A 15,829-nucleotide genomic window follows, 5' to 3' on the forward strand; every position below is an offset into this window, starting at 1 on the left:
TTTCTGTTCTCTTCTTTAGAAAAATGTAAAAATAATTCCTTGTTTGTCTACGTGCAAAGTTCTGATTAACATGGTGAGATACGGCCTCACAGCTGAAGTTGTGGTTTGCACGATCTAGATCTACAGGATATGAAGAAACCTGTTTTGTACCGTCGCATTTGAAGGACTTGTGGGCGAATAGAGATGCAAGTATTTTTAGCAGCGATATTGTAAACTGCTTTGTAGTAGTCTTCGCAGTAGTGGATTGGCACTACAGGGTGCACTGAGGCTTGTGGCAATAAACATAACAGATATATCCATTCAGGTGTGTGTTGTGTGTGTGAGAGCACAAGACAAACAAAGCTGTCGCCGTGGCTCTGTGTGTAAATGGGAAATGGGGGATTTCCCCAGCAGCATCGGACAGCTTGTGAAAAACAGGTCATGGAGAAGCAGCAACAGACCCAGAACCTGGAGGTGTTTTCCAGCGCCGGGGACGTGTGGAATGTAATCAGACGAAGCTGTTGCAACGTGATGATATTTGTGACGGGAGCAGAGAGAACGAGAGCGAGGACACGGCTCAGATGTGCAGGAGGAGAGAGAGAAGCCTGCAGAGCCGCAGTCTGTGTGGTTACTGAAGCAGCAGGGATGGATTCATACATTATATAAGCGAGGAGTGGAAAGATTTATTAGGGTGCCACGGTAACAGGCTTCGAAAAATCCGAAGTCGAGCGAGGGAGAGACTGCTGTGTCTGTATCGCAAAAAATATCTGCAAAAACATCCGATTTTTACGACAGTTTTCAATAGAATTAACGGTTTATTTGACCCAATCATTTAAAGTTAATGATGCTCACTGAGAGTTTTAAGTTTCCACAGGTTAAGTCGAGAGTGGGAGGAGTAATACTTAACCAGGCTGCTAATTCTAAATCAATTACAGACTTTTAAACAAGACTTTTAAGACCAAGAACAAAATACTGGGGAAGACAACAAATTACTTTTGGAAATAATAAACTTAAATTGTAGTTATTTTATATAAAATATTGGATTTAAGAGTTTAAGGTCGGGTTGGACAAGCTATAGCGAGAGAAGGTCTGGAAAACATGCAATCGACACATCCCAGCCCCTCCCATTGACCCTTGTGTCAAAGCTCTGACCCAATGCCCATGAAACGATTGGTTTTGTTTATTACAGACACCGGCTTTTATTCTTTTTGTCAGTCGACTTTATTCATTGATGGTGTAAAGCTGAATCACCAACCCTACTTTTAATATCAGCTTCCAGAAACCGGCCTGATCCTTGTAAACCTCGAAACAGTCCAGGAATCAATCGGACCTGTCGTGTGCTCGGGGACTTTGGACAGATTTGAGTTCAGTTGCCATCGCTGTCGTGAACAAAGTGTTGGTGTTTTGTTAAAGAGCTGAAACACAGAGCCGCTCAGAGAACAGCTGCTCTGTATGTGTTACCCACAGCCGCTTGAAGCGAGGCTGAGAACGAGTGGAACCAAAGTGGACGTGACTGTGAGCATCACCTCCTCGGCTGGTTTACTGTAAACACTCTCAGCTTTTAGGAGAAAGAGGAAGAAACAAAGAATATGGAACTATGTTTGCGTCAGTTATTTTTACATGTACAGTCATGTCTTTCATCAGGTCCTGCCCTGTTTGCTGCTGGAGGTGAAACGTGTTATCTGCTGAATATTAGGTTCTACAAATGGTCTTCATATAAAATGTTGATCTAAACTCAGCTACAATTCATCTGAAGTAACTTTAACCTCTCAAAGTATATATATTGATCTGAAATCCAATGTGGTGAGGCAATTAAAACATATTGTTGGTGATAATTGCACATATAGTAGAGACTGTATTTAAAGATAGATGATGTGTCTCCACTTCCTCCCACTCACCAGAAATGAAGCCAGAATAATAACCCTTCCTCGATAGAAGTATAAGACATGGTCGATACAAAGATCCCACAAAGTCAGGAAACACCACAAATCGTTTTTACCATCAGAAGCAGAAATGAGAGAAATAGTGATTTGATTTTTATCCTGATATATATATATATATATATATATATATATATCGATATCGACTGATATAATTATCGTGATTACATTTTTTTTCAATATCATCCAGACCTGTGTCTATTTAGTTTGTGATTTGTTGCTGTGATTTCTTTTTTTAGCAATTGTGTTTTCTCAATATTTTGACTTACTGCTACAAAATGCTTTGGCCTCACTTTTGCGGCGCCGCCATGTCGTCCATCTTTGTTTAGAATCTGCTCGACAGACTCAGCCTCTTCCTCAGTGACTCCTCTTCAGACGGGAGGTGACGTGTGCTCGGCCTCAACTCGTTTACTCGCCGACACTCTAACAATGGCCGCTGCTGAAATCGGCCTCCATCTTGTCTCTGTGAGAGCTCTGTGTATTTGAAATAAACGGTTAATTGTGTTACGCACACAGAGATATCTCAACAATGAAGAGCTGGCAGCTCCGCGCTTTATGGACTCCAGCGTCCCAGAAGCCCCCCCTCACTAATCCCTGTGTTAATACCCAGAGCATGAACCTATAAGCTTCCTTATATTTGTGGCAGGGGGTGGTGGTGGGTGGGGGGGAAATAACAACATAATTCTCCCATCCTGACAGAAGAGCTCAGTGGCTGCTGAGACACCACGTTGCTATTTGGAGAGTGACTTTGCTTCCAACGCAGCCGGACTCGTTTGATTCCCAGTGACACGTTCATTCTAATAAAGTGAGCTGTGTTGAAAAGATAATCTTGAATGTTTTTTTGGCTGCCGGGTTTTTCTCGTACGACCTGAGTCCGAAGAACAACTGATGGAAATGTGGAAGAGAGATTCAGCCAACTAATCAGTTTCATAATGATCACGTCAGTTCCTTTCCCACATAAACGCCCAAAAGGAAATTCGACTACAGTCCCATTTCAAAGTGCTGATTGCAGATTACTGCAACAAGTCAGCAATTAATATTTCAGCCAAAAGAAGAAAACAACATGTAGGGAAAACACGGCTTTGTCTGAATCCGGTAAATCAACTCAGCCAATTCAGGCTCGTGATCAATATACACTTTATTTGTTTTTTAAACTTTCCCACTACTGGGAACGAGGCCAAGTCACACACCTGCACAATGGATCCGGTGTATTGAATCATCGTCGGGGGAACTTGCGAAGTGGCTGTAAAACCTGAGCTGATACGGATGTACAGTATGAACTTGGTCAGATCAGGTTATGTTTGAGGTTCCTAAGCAATAACGATCCGACGTCACCAGCGTCTCATTATGAGCCTGAAGATGATGAATATGCAATATCATGAAAGGAACATTTGATTGTTTACAGGGACCGTTGAACTGCTCACCTCTCTGTTATGTCACCTTTATTTGAAAAGCAGCCTCCATTGTTTATTTCTTTTTACTCACAGAACAATTAGACCCTTGATTACCAGTATTTTTTAGTTCTGGCTGATTCATAGCTCTGAATACTAAGTGGCCGTGGTTCGGTTGCAGTGCCATTAAAAAAAAAAAGAGTAGATTTCTTTTCAGAGCGATAAATGTACTGAGCCGAGCTGATGGAACGTCGTGGCGTCAGAAAAGCTGCTGATCCTCGGACCAGGAGCTCGGATCGTGGAGATAAAAAAGCGTCTCGGGAAGATCAAAAAGCCGAGCACTTAAAATGCATCTCGTTATGGGAGCAGAAGAGAGTTGAATCAATGGTTTTGTCAAACAGCGGGTGACTGGCGAGATAAAAGCAGCCGCCGATCGGGGGGGGGGGGGGGGGGGGGCACGAGACGGAGCGGAGCACTCATTCTTGGAGGTCGATGAAACTTGTAAGTCACTACTGCTCCGATTAGAGGGTGAATTTGCTCAATAGACGTACAGAACGCGCCCCTTTAATATCTTAGCAGGGTAATAGGAGCGAGAGCAACTGTAACTCGACTTTAAGGTGAAGTTAAGTTTTAATGATGTCCATGGGGAACCTTTGCTCACATTGGGAAACATTTAGATGAGACGTCTGCAGCTGATGAACTCACATCAACGCACTTCCTTCAATATAAAGTCCCTCTTAGGACAGTGAATGCTTTTGCAACAGTTCCTTTTTTTTTTTTAACAAGAAATGATATTTAAATATGATTAAAATCAAGGAAGTCCTTCTCCTCATTAAAACGTTCAGATAAGTTGCGATGGGCTTTTGTTTACTCCAGCGTTCTTTGCCATAAATAACTTTAAAAATAGATTGTGAAGGTCAAAGGAGCGAGATGCTGATTAAACTGAATGGTTGATTAGACTGCAGTATTATTATGCAGGATTATTATGCAGGATTACATTTGTTGTTCGAGTCAAAATGCTTTTATATTCACTTTTTGTAGAAGTTTGCTCTTGACACCATCCATTCATCACTGTCTGGAGCCTGGACAGGTTGTCTCCGTGTGGCAGCTCTGACACACGGAGACAAACAACTGTCTTGTCTGTGGAGTGTTAGAGGAAGCCGGAGAAAACCCAATACATACACAGGGAGAACATACACAGGAAAAGGCCCCAGGTTTGAACCCAGAACCTTCTTTCTGTGAGGTGCTAACCACTTTACCAGCATGCCAGGCCCATTTAAAACACTACATATCCTCCGGTGGTTTCAAAGCCAAAAACTAACAAGGTCCAACCGAGTTTATCTTCCAGGATCAGACAAGTTTGGCTAAAATATAATAAATAAAATAACGAGGCTGATTTCATTCAAATTAAATTACAAGCAGAAATGCTGAATATCCTTCATAAATCAAATCCTGTGATTCTCTTGTGCACACGAAGGGAATTGTGCACAAATATAAAAATCTCTCATGTGAAATATTATATACGATAATCTTTGGTAAGAGTAAGAGGCTACTTGAGAACAAAGGCTTTCAGAGATTTTAATCTAAAAATATAGATTAGCTCAGGAATGCACTGATTCCTGAATCCTCGTGAAAAACTTGTGCAGACAACATTAAATATATATGTATTCAAATCCATGTCTTATAGCAATATTTTGCAGAAAGTAAAAGTTAATACTTTCAGGGTTCTGTGTATATTGTGCATATTTAAAACCGTGCCACTGCAGAATATAAAGATGAATAAAAGATAATGTATATCCCAGTGTATTCCAGCTCTGAAGCTCTTTTTGCTTACTCAGCTTTTTCTTTGAAGGCACATTAAAGGCTGGTAGGAAAAACAGCAGCTTTTCTTTTTTTTCGGTCAGCAAAAATGTCAACTCCTCGAGACCTTCAACGTCTGCTGGAAAATGTCGTCCTTATCAAAATGTGCCCAAACATATATGATGGCGAGAAATTTGTATATAAGTAAACTCTGCCCCGAAATAAAATATTTTAAATGTCGACTCCCCCAAAGGCTTAACTTGGGTTCACGAGGCTCAGTGGTGACATTTTGAAGAGCAGAGATATTCCAAAACGCTTTTAAGTCCAAGAAAATTCATTCATAAATAAATAAATATATGAATAGCCTCAATAAAAGCAGGAGCCTGTTGGTGCTCGCCGGTCTGCGGCCAGTGTTTGTTTCTGTTATCAGGTTCTTTGTCTGAATAATAGTTTTAAAATGGCAACAATAACAAAAGCACTACACAGCTCAGCGGAGTCTAAATTGATGTTTACAAATGACCGAGTCTGGGGAAAAGAAACTAATTAATAATTCTACAAATGAAAATGAAATCGAACTAAGGCTTGGCAGTTGTTTTTGTTTTTTCCTCTATTCATGCAGCAATTAATATCTGTTTTGCCTCTAGTTAATCAACAAACAGTTTCAGCACCACTGCAGATCACTTTTGGCCTTTTGGCTTCAGAATACTTTGAATACATTACATGTCAACAGAAAACACATTTAAACTGTAATGTGAAACACTGATAATACTTAGAATGGTAAAACATATGTGAACATCCCTAAAGCATTTTGTATAAATATTGAAATAATCAAATAAATATAATTGAAGCGTTATTATAAACTATAAAACAAAATACAAACACAACCAAATATATAGAACTTGAATTAAAAAAACAAGCATGAATATTTTACATATAATGTCAACATAAAAGTATTGTTTATTCTGTAAATTGAAAAGTATAAATATAAGACAAACATAAACACAGATAGCGATATGTCTGTGAAAGGCTCATATCGGTCAAGTGATAAATCAACCAGACAATAATGATAATTATTAATAAACTCAGTATTAATAATAGCCTGTGATAAACTGGCGTCCTGTCGGGTGTGTACACTGCGTCTCACCTCCTCCTCAGCTGTGATTGTGAAAGTGGACCTCGCTCCTTTGAGATATTATTCTCACTAAAACATATAATTAACACATTCAATAACAGTAGTGGACCTCGGTTTATATGGGTTTCTGCTTATAGAAGCTTAATACCCTAGTTAAAGTTAAGTTTCACCTTTTAGCTTCCCTTATTATTTTTATAAGTTGGTTTTAAACCTCAAAAGTAAGTTTGTAGACCAAAGTCTGACTTGACCTAAAACTGCAGTGAGAAATGTGTCTTCAGTTGCCCAAATGTATTTAGATTTATTACAGTGGACTGGTCTGTCAATCAAAAACAATTCTCCAGTCCCCTGGTGGGTGTAGAAGAGACATTTCAAATTTAAAAGTTGTCAGGCTGAGCCGATCGGCCTCAAGAAGTAGGGCAACACGTCCAATTTGAATTAACACACACTGGGGCTTCACATGTATTTAACAAGGACACGGACCAGCTGAAAACACTGATATGTGTACGAGCATGGTGGGAAATGCAGAGAACATATAGGTCAGGAGGATGTACAGTGGTAATATGACTGAGTGTGTGCAGTTCGGTTTATAGCGGCTGCATCATGTGAACTTTCAGATCACAGCTGTGCAGTTAAACAGGAGGTCAACAGTTCAACTTCCTCCTTCAGTACACACTCTGTGTGTTTGTCATACAATCTTTCACGAGCAAATCCTACAGATGTCTCTGTCAAAGACTTTTTAATAAAGACAGACGACGACGTGTCTCTTCCTTCCACTTTCCAGAAATATATCTTGAATAAGAACGCTGCCGTTTAGCACATTATGGAGCTAGTGTCAGTCTCTGCCGTCAATCATAACATGTCACCCTGTTTTTATGGGATTAAAACATCCAACATCAAAATAACTCATCAACAAACAACAGTGTGATAGAAAAACTACTGAATATAGTAGTTTAGTTTGAAACATATCCCAACCACTAACATGGAAGAAGCGGGCTTTGGATCTATACTGCAGCGAGCCACCAGGGGGCGATGGACATGCTTTGGCTTTTAGGGGAGCTGTCATGTCGTCCATTTTACGGTGACCTTGAAGTGCAAATTACAAAACACAACATTTACTTCCAATGGTAAACGTATGTACGTGCTACCACCAAGTAACGCTATCCCTGATTGGCCGGCTGTGTTTTTGTGATTTGTTTTGTGTGTTTTCTTTCTTCAGTGCTCGGAGCTCAAACACATAACTTGCAGCAGCTGGACATAAACAAAGAAAGTTCCTGTTCCTCCTCCACAAACTGAGAAGTTGAATCCGACAGCGAGTTAACGGCCTCTTGTTCTAGTCCACGCATTCAGCCGTGTCGCTGACTCGGCCTTTCTTGGTCTGGCAGGATAGATAATGGTGTGTAACGGGCTTTACTGAAACTTTGAGACTATTGTCTACTTGTGCTGCTGTTACACTAAAGTTTCACACTTAGCTTTGCCCAGTAAACGTCGCTGAAGCCTCGTGAACAGGCGCACGGAGTGACACCTACTCCATCTTATTTAAGGGGAGTTCAATAGTGTCAGAGCTGCTACATGTGTCGTATTTTACTCTGCATTTTGATTGTCCGAGTTCGCATCCGTGTGTGTCTCTGTTGCTAGGACAAATTCATTTCCCCAATTTCATCCATCCATCCATCCATCCATCCATCCATCCATCCATCCATCCTGTGGCTAATATTCAGCAGAAGTTGTATTATCTTATCATAACTGAAGGTCTAATAGATCTTTACCACCCATTTAGATTTTTCCCCTCAGAAATCAACACTGTGTTTACATGATAATACCAGTCATATGTATATACCTGCAGTATGTTCAGCCGTAAGCAACTGACTTCTGAGTAGAAAAAACCTAAGTACCTAGAAAGTGAACCAAACTGCATCAAGAGGAAGGTTTAATTTCTTCCTCCTTCTTCTTCCTTCCTGTTCTTGCAGCTCGCTGGTGTATTTCTTTCCGTGACCCCTGAATCTGCTCAGTTCTGCACAATGTTTTATTTTCCTTTGTGCTGACAGCAGATCTTTGCAGACACACACGGCTTAATTACAAGAACTATTTGCTCTGCATTTCCAAGTATCTGCTCTTTCTTTGATCGTCTTAAATAAATAAACATTTCTGTGTAGTGTCGTCGGGCTTCAGAGTGTGAACTTCTGTTTCCCTCTGAAACTCTCGGGGGAGGAAGTGTGAAGGGAAGTTTAATGCCACTGAGGCTGGTGCCGTGTCGAGTTTTATTTAGTCCACTATGCAGCCACACCAGGCAGCCGTGAATATCATTTATATTTACTGCAAAACAAACTTCTGCTTCTCCAAAACGAGGACACATCTGTATACGTGACTGCACGGCACATTATCAGTGACAGATTCCCCTGTGTGGTGTTTTAATGCTGCGGCTGATATCAAAGATGATTCTGAAAGGCTTTAAAACACTGGATTTCCACAAGGACTCCTCAGAATGCTCTCTGATTCCTTTTTGTACATCAGCGAGAGAGTCTGACTAAAGCTTGGTGACACACAACACGTTCCGCTCAATTGAATCAACAAAAAAGATTAGGATAAAACACAAGAAGCTCTTTGAAGTCATTGTGCTCGATATGTTTCCCTGAAGGCAACAGTTCACCTTAAACATCCCAACACAAGCCTGAGACAGCTGAGGCTTTCCTTGTTGTTGCAAACAGGATTTCAGTTCATGCGTCTCGTTCTCTTTTCAGTGCCGGACAAGAAAAACTTGGGCCTGTGGCTTGTGGTTTCACTTTTGCACCATGCACGGATGACAAATGCAGGAAACTGATCGATAGATAACCTCAAACCTGCTCTCACATGGCTCCCCCTAGTGGGACGAGCAGGAGTCCCCGGCTGCCACGGACTGCAGCAGCTCTCAGCTCATGATTTACATTGTGGACGCTCCCATCTCCAGCGATTTACAGTGAGTGAACTGTTGGGGATTCACTGTCCTGCTCAAGGACTTTTCACTGGATGGATGTGTTTGGCAGGCCGACGCCGTAAATTCAGGGTCACACTCAAACGGTTTCTTTTCCTTTTTTTTTTGGTCCGGCTGCCCTAGTGGGTAAAGTGTAATCATAAATTTGTTTCATTTCATATCCCTGTGCGGCTCGATATTCAACGTGCCATTTAACTGAAGGGGGTCCGGTGTGTGTGCGCTGCTCAAGGACACTTTGACGGAGATGCACGCGTGGATCTCAGAGGACTTTCAGTGATGATGGGGCCTGATGAGGACGAACATGTCTGACCCTTTTCTTTTCCCCAGAGGTGGAGAAGATGTGGCATCGCTGCAGTGAGGAAACGTGGCCAGAGAGGCACCAACACCATCCTGTAGAGATATGTAATTCTTTCAGCAGCTACTTAACCCACATGATCAAATTTAAACCACACTGTCTAACACATACGACCTGGAATGATGGCACTTGGGCTCCTGTTCGCCAGCAATACCACACGTCAACCAGAAGGGCTGAAAAGGGCCAAATTAGCTTTGTGCTATTCGGGCCATAACTAGCAAGAGAGAAACTTTAGCGTTTTTTCTGGGCCACAGGAAGATCATCTTTTTTGGAGAGGTGGGAAATGATCGAGGGTAGAACATGTTAAATTGTCTTGCTAATACAGATCAGGGGGCGGTTCCAGGTTTTTGTTGGCGTTTTTTATCCTTCCCAGGTATTCATAAGTTTGTGCAATTTGGTGCGGATCCAAATATAAATCTAAGGCTAGTGAATTGAGACATGGTTTCAAAACGGGAGGATGCCCTTCTATGCACTATTTGTACTGTTCCAGTTGTTTATTGGAATAAATTCTGCAAAATTCTGACGCCTCCAAAGTTATCTCAAACTATAAAAATGCCTTCAAAGCTATAAACATGTGCGCCTGCTGAAATAGACCGAATTAGCATTACTATTGTATTAGGATTACACTGGCCATTTTATGCTATTGAGTTTTTCAGTGCAAATCTGCTGCAGCCCTCTCCACACTGTCTCCCATGCAGCTCACTGTTGCAGTTGAAGCACTCGACAAAACGAGCATCCATCAGTAGGAAAAAATGCCCCATTTGCACACACCGCACTTGTATTATGTTTGCCTTTTAATTTATGCCTCCAAAGGGATGCGTCAACAATTAAAATTACTCGCAGCAGTCAGAGTAAATCCCGATAAATCAGAATACTAAAACAACACGAGCAGATTTACATGCAAATTGGCCGAGGGAAGGTGGCCGCATCAGCGTTTGGGGCTTCATTGTGTTGTGTGCTCTAAGACTGCAGAGAGAGTCTTGTGATTTCCGCCGTGCAGCCGGTAAACAATCCACTTCACCACGAAAGGACAAAGTAAAGTGCACGCTGCAAACTTTTCATAAATCACAGCTCTCACCTGGAACCGGTAGGCAACGCTGCAACCTTCTCTAGTGCAGGTACTCAAACGCACTCCATCTCCACTCATTACAGTGCTAGACTACCGTGAAGTGTCTCCAATAGTGAGCAGCAGGACTGTTCATCAGAGGTGACGTAGAAGTGGGAGCGGGGGATTGGGAGACTGATGGAGCTGTGATCCAAACACACGCTCTCTGCACCTCCACAAGAAAGCCCAAGGAACAGATTTATCTGAGGAGAATCAACAGCAGCGCTCGGTGTACACAGGCTCCCTGGGCGTAATTAGCACTATAGACAGAGAGAGCAGGAATATGCATCGACTGGCAAACAGCATTGTGATTCAGGGGGAACGGCAGAATAAACAGGTGCTTCTGTGGTCTGACTTTCTGTCAACATGCGGGAGGCGGATTGTGTTTGTGCCGAAAATCAAAAGAACCCCAGAGTTTTAGAATAGGATGTGTTCATCTGTGAAAGTACAGGTAAAATAAAAGTCCTGATTGTTCATTCTGCTGCGAGTAAACAAGACAAGTGGAAATAACGAGCCAGTGTGGAGTTGTTTTTGTTCAACAATAATTCTTTATTAATGTTGATAAAATAAGATCAGGGAAGATTTCACGAAGCCCAAACCGAGTACAAATACCCTCCCTGAGAAGCAAACATAGACTCACACTCGAACTCAAAATCCACCTTAATTATTCACGAGCAATAATTATCATAAAACGGCAAAACTTTTCAAGGCAGTGCAGTAAATCCCATGCTCCAGATGTTTGGCTGGATTCACCAGATGTGTTGTGTAGACCTTCAATGTTGAGTTCACAGTTTGTATTTTGTTATTAAAAGGTAAAGGCTGTGATATGAAAAGTCTTCTTCTATGTATTGTCTCTTTAATTTATTCAACTTGCAGGATCTAAGAGTATTTGTTGCTGCTGAAGTCTTTGATTCAAGCAACAAACACAGTTGTGTTTTGAAGAACGGCTAAATAATGATTCCCTGGAACAGCTGTGCATCATACATACAAACATAGCAAACTTAACCAACACAACTTGTAGTTATTATCATATATTACTCGGCTTTAATCACTTTAAAGGTGTATTGTAAACTAACCGAGTAAGTACAGTGCTGATATTTGGTACATTTATAAAATCTTCGCTGCAGATAAACCAGGCAGGATGAACACAAGGTTTTCTAACTTCACTCTACACCAGAGATAAAAAGCTGTGCACACAAAGTTCCAGCACACAAACCATAAAAAAAGTGACAGTATATTGTAGAACGGTTTGAGGACGACTCACTTAGGAGAAGGAATAATTCTGGAGTCGCTCCGCAGCATCAACACAGGACAAGAGAACAGCCCGTTACAAACAGGCGGGAATAGAAAGGGCTCTAGTGTTTGTAATTTCATCAGCATGATCGTGTTTTTGTGATTAGCTCAAACAACGTTCATCATAATGATGCAAACTATCACCCAATGTAACAGTAACGACATCCCATCATGTGTAGTGTGCTGCCTGTGACCCGGTGCAGACACAGAACTGCAGCACTGGGCTTTTCCAGGAGGAAGCGTGGCAGCCCGGGTCTTTGTGTGTTCGCCTCATTCATGCACCGGGTGCGATTCTTTTCCAAGTCATTTAAGTCACATAAAAGCATTTAATTAATGGGCTCCATCCATTCGTGGGCTCCCCTTCATAGTCAGCTGAGCATTACTTCCGAGAGCCACCGAGGCGAATCCTCTTAATTGAGAAGTGAAGTACAAGGCGTCTGAAAACAGAAGGCGCGTAAATAAAGAGTTCCGTGTAGATGAGGACCGGGGTCGGTTAGGGTTAGGCTCATTTCCTTTTTTTCACATAATTGTTGCTTGTTCCCGGGGGTTTTTGCAGAGTCCCGTTTCTTGTTTACTGTCACTGTTCGATTCCCCCTGTCCGACAGGAGCAGCTCTTCCAGTGAATTGGGTCGAGGTGATGTTTAGTTTGGATGATGAATGGATGAGTGGATGTGAGCTCGGTCAGGAGCTGTGGATCACTGGACCTGTCTTCTCCAGGCAGGCTGGTGCCAAAGTGTGATGCCTGACCAGCGCATCAGATATGGACCCAGTACAACACACGTGGATCAACCACCCTCCAGTCAGAATCATTTTACCTATTTAATTTAGTAAAAAATATATAAAAAAGGCAGATCAAGCCTCTCGATATTTGTCATTTCTTTTTAAGAAATCAAGAAAAAGTTAAATTTCATCATCCCCATCGGAGACAGATTCATTTCTTTCAGAAAGAAAATGGCTTCAGCGCCGAGACACCCGACCATGACAGCCTCTGTTGAGCGTCTCTTGCTTGGTGGTTTACTGGATCATGTCTGTCAGCTGCTTGTTTGTGTCACTGACTGTGGAAGCGTTGTCGAGTGCAGTCTGCCGACATCTGTCATCATCTGGGTCTCCCTCCATGAGCCTGTTGCTGGAGAAACACAACAACAAGCCCGTCACTGGCGACATGTCGCGCAGAAGAAGCAAAACCTCCGACACCGAATGTTACTTTTAAAAACTGCCACTGTGTCGCAAACGCTCAGACTAAATACATTTCTGTGGCAGAGAGAAGACTGTCAGTCATAAAGCTGCAGGATCCAGTTAAAGGTGCTGCCAGTCATCCTGCGAGCAGCTGAGAACAAACTGTTGAGGAGGTGTTGCTCCATATACTGGAACACTTACTTCACATCATATGTGATATGTGTTAACATAAACCATATTGATATTATATATAATTTTATACAATAATATTGTCTTTTGCACACTCTGTCTACATATTCTTACACTCATAGTATATTATATTATCTATTGTATAGTCAAATACTTATATTTATACTTCTACTATATATCATATCATACTCTTTGTATATATAAGTCTATATACACATATTTATACATGTGTACATGTTATTATTATTATTATTATTATATTTACTATTATTATTATATATACTGTTGCTGCCATTATTACTATATACTGCTATTATATTGGTATAATTACTATCATATATAAATATATATAATGTTATATTATATACTATATATACTGTACTGTTTTTATATACTGTCTAACAATAACATTACCATCGTATCATCAGTACTATTACCATCATCTTGCCACTGCGACTTATCTACCTATTTATCTTGTGTTTCTGTTTTTATTCTTTCTACCTCAATATTTTTTATTTCATTCTATTGTATTGTATTTTATTGTATTCAAATATACCGGCTGCTATGACGACTTAATTTCCCTTCGGGTATAAATAAAGTACTCTATCTATCTATCTATCTATCTAGAACTAACACACAGGAGGAACGGCCTCATGTGACTCATGAATGCAAATCTGAGAGGGAACCAAATGTTGGAAATCTGATATCGACAAACATATGGCATCTGTTGGCTGGAGAGTCAAAGTGTCACTCACCTGTCGTGTGTTGGTGGGGTGGGCAGGGTGGGCAGGGTGGGCAGGGTGCCCCTGGCCCCGGGCATGGGCATGAGGATGGGCATGCCTGTTTGCACTCGCATGCACGTGGCCGTTTCCTGGATGGTGATGGTGGTTGGCGACAGGGTGGCGCTGCACGTCCAGACGCTTTTGTTCTTCGAGGTGCCGTTGACTCACTGGTATGTTGACGGGAGGTCTGGGGGGCTGGGGGCCTCTGGCGGGGGATCTGTGCTGAGTCCGCTCTTTGGGGAGGGTCTTGAACTGGGCGAGGGGCATCACAGGAGGAGGTATCGGTGCATGAGGAGCCTGAACAGCAGGAGCTTGTGTCTGCGGTCCCGGGTGAAGCAGGGCGGCCTGGGTCTGCTGTTTACGATTCTGAAAGGTCTGAGCCCTGGCTGTGTGGGCTGTGAGTGCAGCCTGGGTGAGGTTGGTGGGATTCGGCTGGGCAGTGGGGGGGTGTGGGCCTGGAGCCGTGCCTCCTTGGCGAGGCTGGTTGGCACCTGGCGCGACAGGCTGCGTGCCCAGGCCTTGTGGTGAGCTTTGGATCGGCGCTGCTCTCTGTTGCTGGGACGTGTGCGCCTGGGGGAGGTGATTAGGATCAGCCAACGCTCTGGTATCTGCACTCGGTGGTGCAGTCCGTCCCCACTGTGCTGTGGCTCCCTGGGACATGGCAGCGTGTCCTACAGAGGCCTGCTGGCTCCTGTGAGGCAGCGCCTGGGGGCTATAGCTGTGTGTGGCTTCCTGCCTCGGGGCAATCTGGCGGGCAGGCGAGCCTCTGATCTCTCGCGGCTCCCTCTCCCTTTGAGCGGGGGGGCTTCTCTGTGGGAGGCGTAAGGCTACAAACTCGGCTACACTGTGAACGTTTTGAGGATCAGCCGAACGGCCCCGCGACCGCCTGTCCTCCGTCGGAGCCTCTTGACTCCGCAAAGTGCTGTGGTTCTGAGGTCGAGGTCGAGATCTGTGTTCTGTCCTCGCCTCTCGTATGGAGGGGCGGGTGGAGGAGTCTGTGCTGTCGGAGGCGTACTCAGTGGGTAACTGTCTTCTCTGAAGTGTACTGCTGGGATAGGACGGTGTCCCTCGCTCGCGGTCCCATGGCATCTGTTGACGAGAGGAGCTGGGGGGGGCACTGTGTCGTTCTGGGTTTCGTTCAGATCGACCACGACGCGGCGGGTCCGGCTCGTACGTCTGTGTGTCGGCGTTCTGCCGGGAAATATTATTATTGTTCAAATGTGTGTACCCAGTCGGTACGAGTCCCCGCTGAGCCTGATGACCTGAATCCTCTATGTACCCGTTCAGTCGGGGGTCACTGGGATAGGATTGCCCGCTTTGCATTCTGGGATTTGATTGACCTGTTTGCGACGGGTTTTGCTGTGTCTGTGAAGTGTTATTATTGGTTGTGTTGGAAAAGGGAAGTGAAGCGTCCTGCTGAGGCTGTTGGCCGTTGGTCGGGTACGAGTTTAGATTGACGTGAATCGTGGGCATTTGTGCGTTGCTGTTGTTCTGGGCAGTTTGTGGTTGTGTGTTGAGACTGACCTGAACCGCCGGCTGCTGGTTGCCGCCCGGGGAAGGACCCGCCTGTATGAGAATATTAGAGTTCTGCTGCTGCGTGTTTGGGAGCGTGTTTGCATTCTGAGCATCGCTGTGCGTGAAAGCCGGGTTGTCAATGCCATTGTGTGGGTATGAATTGGTGTTCTGAATGGCATTGTGTGCCACTCCATTTGTGTGGGT

This window comes from Limanda limanda, chromosome 11 (genome assembly GCF_963576545.1).
Source record: "Limanda limanda chromosome 11, fLimLim1.1, whole genome shotgun sequence".
Classification (NCBI taxonomy): Eukaryota; Metazoa; Chordata; class Actinopteri; order Pleuronectiformes; family Pleuronectidae; genus Limanda; species Limanda limanda.